An 8724-nucleotide genomic window follows, 5' to 3' on the forward strand; every position below is an offset into this window, starting at 1 on the left:
AACACATCAAAAATAATACAATAATAGTAGGGGACTTTAACACTCCCCTCACTGAAATGGACAGATCATCCAAGCAAAAGATCAGCAAGGAAATAAAGGCCTTAAACGACACACTGGACCAGATGGACATCACAGATATATTCAGAACATTTCATCCCAAAGCAACAGAATACACATTCTTCTCTACTGCACATGGAATATTCTCCAGAATAGATCACATCCTCGGTCCTAAATCAGGACTCAACCGGTATCAAAAGATTGGGATCATTCCCTGCATATATTCAACCACAATGCTCAGAAGCTAGAACTCAACCACAAAAGGAAGTTTGGAAAGAACCCAAATACATGGAGACTAAACAGCATCCTTCTAAAGAATGAATGGGTCAACCAGGAAATTAAGGAAGAATTGAAAAAAATTATGGAAACAAATGATAATGAAAATACAACAGTTCAAAATCTGTGGGACACAACAAAGGCAGTCCTGAGAGGAAAATATATAGCGGTACAAGCCTTTCTCAAGAAACAAGAAAGGTCTCAGTTACACAACCTAACCCTACACCTAAAGGAGCTAGAGAAAGAACAAGAAAGTAACCCTAAGCCCAGCAGGAGAAGAGAAATCATAAAGATCAGAGCAGAAATCAATGAAATAGAAACCAAAAGCAATAGAACAAATCAACGAAACTAGGAGCTGGTTCTTTGAAAGAATTAATAAAATTGATAAACCCCTGGCCAGACTGATCAAAAAGAAAAGAAAAAGGACCCAAATAAATAAAATAATGAATTAAAGAGGATGGATCATAACTAACACCAAAGAAATACAAACTATTATAAGAACATACTATGAGCAACTCTACGCCAACAAATTTGACAATCTGGAAAAAATGGATGCATTCCTAGAAACATATAAACTACCAAAACTGAACCAGGAAGAAATAGAAAGCCTGAACAGACCCATAACCCGTAAGGAGATTGAAACAGTCATTAAAAATCTCCAAACTAACAAAAGCCCAGGGCCAGACGGCTTCCCCGGGGAATTTTACCAAACATTTAAAGAAGAACTAATTCCTATTCCCTGAAACTGTTCCAAAAAAGAGAAATGGAAGGAAAACTTCCAAACTCATTTTATGAGGCCAGCATCACCTTGATCCCCAAACCAGACAAGGATCCCATCAAAAAGGAGAGCTATAGACCACTATCCTTGATGAACACAGATGCGAAAATTCTCACCAAAATACTAGCCAATAGAATTCAACAGTACATTAAAAGGATTATTCACCACGACCAAGTGGGATTTATTCCAGGGCTGCAAGGTTGGTTCAACATCCGCAAATGAATCAATGTGATACAACACATCAATAAAAGAAAGAACAAGAACCGTATGATACTCTCAATAGATGCTGAAAAAGCATTTGACAAAGTACAGCATCCCTTCCTGATCAAAACTCTTCAAAGTGTAGGGATAGAGGGCACATACCTCAATATCATCAAAGCCATCTATGAAAAACCCACCGCAAATATCATTCTCAATGGAGAAAAACTGAAAGCTTTTCCGCTAAGGTCAGGAACACGGCAGGGATGTCCATTATCACCACTGCTATTCAACATAGTACTAGAAGTGCTAGCCTCAGCAATCAGACAACAAAAGGAAATTAAAGGCATCCAAATCGGCAAAGAAGAAGTCAAACTATCACTCTTCGCAGATGATATGATACTATACGTGGAAAACCCAAAAGACTCCACTCCAAAACTGCTAGACCTTGTAGAGGAATTCCGTAAAGTGTGAGGATATAAAATCAATGCACAGAAATCAGTTGCATTTCTCTACACCAACAGCAAGACAGAAGAAAGAGAAATTAAGGAGTCAATCCCATTTACAATTGCACCCCAAACCATAAGATACCTAGGAATAAACCTAACCAAAGAGGCACAGAATCTATACTCAGAAAACTATAAAGTACTCATGAAAGAAATTGAGGAAGACACAAAGAAATGGAAAAATGTTCCATGCTCATGGATTGGAAGAACAAATATTGTGAAAATGTCTATGCTACCTAAAGCAATCTACACATTTAATGCAATTCCTATCAAAGTACCATCCATCTTTTTCAAAGAAATGGAAAAAATAATTCTAAAATTTATATGGAACCAGAAAAGACCTCGAATAGCCAAAGGAATATTGAAAAAGAAAGCCAAAGTTGGTGGCATCACAATTCCAGACTTCAAGCTCTTTTACAAAGCTGTCGTCATCAAGACAGCATGGTACTGGCACAAAAACAGACACATAGATCAATGGAACAGAATAGAGAGCCCAGAAATAGACCCTCAACTCTATGGTCAACTAATCTTCGACAAAGCAGGAAGGAGTGTCCAATGGAAAAAAGACAGCCTCTTCAATAAATGGTGTTGGGAAAATTGGACAGCCACATGCAGAAAAATGAAATTGGACCATTTCCTTACACCACACACAAAAATAGACTCAAAATGGATGAAGTACCTCAATGTGAGAAAGGAATCCATCAAAATCCTTGAGGAGAACACAGGCAGCAACCTCTTCGACCTCAGCCACAGCAACATCTTCCTAGGAACATCGCCAAAGGCAAGGGAAGCAAGGGCAAATTGGTAATGAAGATGTCAAGATCAAAAGCTTTTGCACAGCAAAGGAAACAGTTAACAAAATCAAAAGACAGCTGACAGAATGGGAGAAGATATTTGCAAACGACATATCAGATAAAGGACTAGTGTCCAAAATCTATAAAGAACTTAGCAAACTCAACACCCAAAGAACAAATAGTCCAATCAAGAAATGGGCAGAGGACATGAACAGACATTTCTGCAAAGAAGACATCCAGGTGGCCAACAGACACATGAAAAAGTGCTTCATATCACTCGGCATCAGGGAAATACAAATCAAAACCACAATGAGATATCACCTCACACCAGTCAGAATGGTTAAAATCAACAAGTCAGGAAATGACAGATGCTGGCGAGAATGTAGAGAAAGGGGAACTCTCCTACACTGTTGGTGGGAATGCAAGCTGGTGCAACCACTCTGGAAACAGCATGGAGGTTCCTCAAAATGTTGAAAATAGAACTGCCCTATGACCCAGCAATTGCACTACTGGGTATTTACCCTAAAGATTCAAACGTAGTGATCCAAAGGGGCACGTGCACCCGAATGTTTATAGCAGCAATGTCCACAATAGCCAAACTATGGAAAGAACCTAGATGTCCATCAACAGATGAATGGATAAAGAAGAGGTGGTATATATACACAATGGAATACTATGCAGCCATCAAAAGAAACGAAATCTTGCCATTTGCGACAACATGGATGGAACTAGAGAGTATCATGCTTAGCGAAATAAGTCAAGCAGAGAAAGACAACTATCATATGATCTCCCTGATATGAGGAAGTGGTGATGCAACATGGGGGCTTAAGTGGGTAGGAGAAGAAAAAATGAAACAAGATGGGATTGGGAGGGTGACAAACCATAAGTGACTCTTAATCTCACAAAACAAACTGAGGGTTGCTGGGGGGAGGGGGGTTGGGAGAAGGGGGGTGGGGTTTTGGACATTGGGGAGCATATGTGCTTTGGTGAGTGCTGTGAAGTGTGTAAACCTGGCTATTCACAGACCTGTACCCCTGGGGATAAAAATATATGTTTATAAAAAATAAAAATTAAAAAAAAAAACCTCCCCCAAAACAAGAGCCCAGGACCTGACAGATTCCCTGGGGAATTCTACCAAACCTTCAAAGAAGAAATAACACCTATCCTCCTGAAGCTGTTTCAAAAAATTGAAGCAGAAGGAAAACTTCCAGACTCTTTCTATGAAACCAGCATTACCCTGCTCCCCAAACCAGGCAAAGACCCTACCAAAAAGGAGAATTTTAGACCAATATCACTGATGAATATGGATGCTAAGATTCTCAACAAGATCCTAGCCAACAGGATCCAACAGCACATTAAAAAGATTATCCACCATGACCAGGTCAGATTCATCCCTGGGCTACAAGGATGGTTCAACATTCGCAAATCTATCAATGTGATACAACAAATTAATATGAGAAGAGAGAAGAACCACATGGTCCTCTCAATTGATGCAGAAAAAGCATTTGACAAAATCCAGCTTCCATCCCTGATTAAAACGCTTCAAAGTATAGGGATAGAGGGAGCATTCCTGAACCTCATCAAATCTATCTATGAAAGACCCACAGCAAATATCATCCTCAATGGGAAAAAGCTTGCAGCCTTCCCGTTGAGATCAGTAACAAGACAAGGATGCCCACTTTCACCACTCTTGTTCAACATAGTATTAGAAGTCCTAGCAACAACAATCAGACAACAAAGAGAAAAGGTATCCAAATTGGTAATGAAGATGTCAAACTCTCTCGCAGATGACATGATTCTTTATATGGAAAACCCAAAAGACTGCACCCCCAAACTACTAGAACTCATACAGCAATTCAGCAATGTGGCAGGATACAAAGTCAATGTGCAGAAATCGGTGGCTTTCTTATACACTAACAATGAAAATACAGAAAGGGAAATTAGAGAATCGATTCCATTTACTATAGCACCAAGAACCATAAGATACCTGGGAATAAACCTAACCAAAGAGGTAAAGAATCTGTACTTGAGGAACTACAGAACACTCATGAAAGAAATTGAAGAAGACACAGAAAGATTGAAGACCATTCCATGCTCTTGGATTGGAAGAATAAACATTGTTAAAATGTCTATACTGCCTAGAGCAATCTATACTTTTAATGTCATTCCAATCAAAATTCCACTGGTATTCTTCAAAGAGCTGGAGCAAATAATCCAAAAATTTTATGGAATCAGAAGAGACCCCGAGTCGCTAAGGAAATGTTGAAAAACAAAAATAAAGCTGGGGGCATCATGTTACCTGATTTCAAGCTTTATTACAAAGCTGTGATCACCAAGACAGCATGGTACTGGCATAAAAACAGACACATAGACCAGTGGAACAGAGTAGAGAGCCCAGATATGGACCCTCAACTCTATGGTCAAATAATCTTTGACAAAACAGGAAAAAAAAATACAGTGGAAAAAAGACAGTCTCTTCAATAAATGGTGCTGGGAAAACTGGGCAGCTATATGTAGAAGAATGAAACTCGACCATTCTCTTACACCGTACACAAAAATAAACTCAAAATGGATAAAAGACCTCAATGTGAGACAGAAATCCATCAGAACCCTAGAGGAGAACATAGGCAGTAATCTCTTCGATATCAGCCACAGCAACTTCTTTCAAGAAATGTCTCCAAAGGCAAAGGAAACAAAAGTGAAGATGAACTTCTGGAACTTCATTAAAATCAAAAGCTTCTGCACAGCAATGGAAACAGTCAAGAAAACAAAGAGGCAACCCATGGAATGGGAGAAGATATTTGCAAATGACAGTACAGACAAAAGGTTTATATCCAGCATCTATAAAGAACTCCTCAAGCTCAACACACACGAAACAGGCAAACATATCAAAAAATGGGAAGAAGATATGAACAGACACTTCTCCAATGAAGACATACAAATGGCTATCAGACACATGAAAAAATGTTCATCATCACTAGCCCTCAGGGAGATTCAAATTAAAACCACATTGAGATATCACCTTACACCAGTTAGAATGGCCAAAATTAACAAAACAGGAAACAACATGTGTTGGAGAGGATGTGGAGAAAGGGGAACCCTCTTCCACTGTTGGTGGGAATGCAAGTTGGTGCAGCCTCTTTGGAGAACAGTGTGGAGATTCCTCAAGAAATTAAAAATAGAACTTCCCTATGACCCTGCCATTGCACTCCTGGGTATTTACCCCAAAGATACAGATGTCGTGAAAAGAAGGGCCATCTGTACCCCAATGTTTATAGCAGCAATAGCCACAGTCGCCAAACTATGGAAAGAACCAAGATGCCCTTCAATGGACGAAGGGATAAAGAAGATGTGGTCCATATACACTATGGAGTATTATGCCCTCATCAGAAAGGACGAATACCCAACTTTTGTAACAACATGGACGGGACTGGAAGAGATTATGCTGAGTGAAATAAGTCAAGCAGAGAGAGTCAACTATCATATGGTTTCACTTATTTATGGAGCATAACAAATATCATGGAGGACAAGGGGTGTTAGAGAGGAGAAGGGAGTTCGGGTAAGTTGGAAGGGGAAGTGAATCATGAGAGACTATGGACTCTGAAAAACAATCTGAGGGGTTTGAAGTGGCAGGGGGGTGGGAGGTTGGGATACCAGGTGGTGGGTATTATAGAGGTCATGGATTGCATGGAGCACTGGGTGTGGTGAAAAAATAATGAATACTGTTTTTCTTAAAATAAATAAATTAATTTAAAAAATTTTTTAAAAAAGAGTCTCTTACGGTTTGCCTCCCTCTCTGTCTTTATCTTCTTTTTCCATTCCTTCCCCTATATTCATCTGGCTTGTTTCTTACATTCCACATAAGAATGAAATCATATGGCATTATCTTTCTCTGACTGGCTTATTTCGCTTAGCATAATACACTCTAATTCCAGCCACATCACAGCAAATTGCAAGTTTTCATTCTTTTTGATGGCTGAATAATATTCCTGTGTGTGTGTGTGTGTGTGTGTGTGTGTGTGTGTGTATCACATCGTCTTTATGCATTCATCAGTTGATGGACATTTGGGCTCTTCCCATGTTTTGGCTATTGTGGATAGTGCTACTATAAGCAGTTGCACTACTAAATATCTATTCACAGGATACAAAAATAGTGACTCACAGAAGCACATGCACATACTATATTTTTATATGTAATCCCCCAGGCAGGAGAGTTTAGGGAAAATAAAATAGGCACAATATACTGACTTTAAGTCTTACAGTCTATTAATTTTTATTTTTTAATTTTCTGTGCTGTATTGGTCATGCTTTTCCAGAAAACAGAGTGAATAGAATAGAATAGAATAGAATAGAATAGAATAGAATAGAATAGAACAATAGAATAGAATAAGAGATTTGTTATGATAGATTGTCTGTCATGATTAGGGAGGCTGAGAAGTCTCATGCTCTACTGTCTGCAAGCTGGGCACCCAGAAAATCCAGTGATGTAATTCTAGTCCAAACCTAAAAGCCTAAGAACCAGAGGAGCCAGTGGTGTAAGTTCCAATCTAAGTCTGAAGGCCCAAGAACAGGAGCACCAATGTCTGAGGGCAGGAGATGGATGTCAAGCAGAGAATGCAAATTCACCCTGCCAATGCAGTTTTGTTGTATTTGGGCCCTCAACAGATTGGATGATAACCACCCACATTGGTGAGGGCACTCTTCTTTACTCACACCATTGATTCAAATTCTTCTGGAAATACCCTCAAAGACACACCCAGAAATAATCATTTTGGCCAGATACCTGCTCTGCTCCAAATACACTTCACTTGCTATCTTCTCAGATGAAACCAAGATCCCTCTCAGAATATTTTGCAAAGAGCTGATAAGTAGGAGCCTGTACATCAAACTCTTTTCCCCCAGCTTCCATTTTTGTGATCCTTTTTTTGCTTTGAAGTCCAGGCAAATACTTGAATTTAACTGAAATGCAATTTCTCTAAGTGCTCTAGGCCTATCAAAATCTATCTGTTTTAGAGATAATTTTCTTCTATTTCCTGAGCAGAATCACACAGCTTTTTTTCTACCCTAAGGCACTCTTTTGTTGCTTCAGCATCCTCTGCAGAGCTGCCTTCCACTCCTGGTTCTTGAGGCTGTAGATGGGGGGGTTCAGCAAGGATGTGATCACACTGTACTGGATGGAGATCACTCAGTCCAATACTGAGCCTGAGGTGGGACTGATGTGCCTGAATAGAGCTGTCACATAGAACAAGAGCACCACAGTGAAGTGGGAGGAATGGGTAGAGAAGGCTTTGGCTCGGCCATTACAGGAGCGGATGTTCAAAATGGCAGAAATGATTCTGGAGTAAGAGAAGAGGATCAGAGGAAATGTCAGCAGTCCTAGAAATACACATGACACTGCTAGAAGAATCTGATTGACAATGGGATCAGTACAAGACAGAGGAAAGAGTAGAGGTAGCTCACAGCTGAAATGGGGGATGATGTTGGACTCACAGAAACATAACTTATGGATGAAGAGACTATTCATCAAGGAAATCAGAAATCCCATTGTCCAAGCTATGCTCACAATCACAATACAGAGAGGTCTGTTTATGACCATGGTGTAGACCAGAGGGTGGCAGATGGCATCGTAGGCCATGGCAGAAGGCAGATAAAATTCTGTTCCCCCAGAGAGAGTGAAAAAGAAGTTCTTTTCTTTTCCAAGATTCTTTTCTTCTGAGATAGGAAGTTCTGCAGCATTTTGGGCCCAGTGACTGAGGAGAAACTGAGATCCAGGAAGGATAGGTGTCTGAAGAAGAAGTTCATGAGTGTGTGGAGGCAAGAATCAACCATGATCACCGGGATCATCACCAGATTCCCCAGCAAAGTCAAGAAAGTAAATCCCCAGGAACAGCACAAAGAGCATGGTCTGGATCTGGGGGTCACTAGATAATCCCAGAAGGACAAACTCAGTAATTATAATGACATTTTTCAAGGTTGCTTAGAGATTCAGTCCCTTTAAAGAAATGAATGATTTTTCCACTGGGAAGATATTGATCTGAGTCTTTCTCAGTGGACAGGAGTTTTCTACTCACAGACAATATACCTCCTCACCTATGGACCAAAGCAGGAAACTCAG

General features: G+C 39.8%; 1 pseudogene; it reads right to left on the reverse strand.

Annotated features, from left to right (window-relative positions):
• Nucleotides 1-7668: 7668 nt before the first annotated feature.
• Nucleotides 7669-8438, reverse strand: LOC116593539 (annotated as a pseudogene).
• Nucleotides 8439-8724: the final 286 nt, after the last annotated feature.

Source organism: Mustela erminea, chromosome 6 (genome assembly GCF_009829155.1).
Source record: "Mustela erminea isolate mMusErm1 chromosome 6, mMusErm1.Pri, whole genome shotgun sequence".
Classification (NCBI taxonomy): domain Eukaryota; kingdom Metazoa; phylum Chordata; class Mammalia; order Carnivora; family Mustelidae; genus Mustela; species Mustela erminea.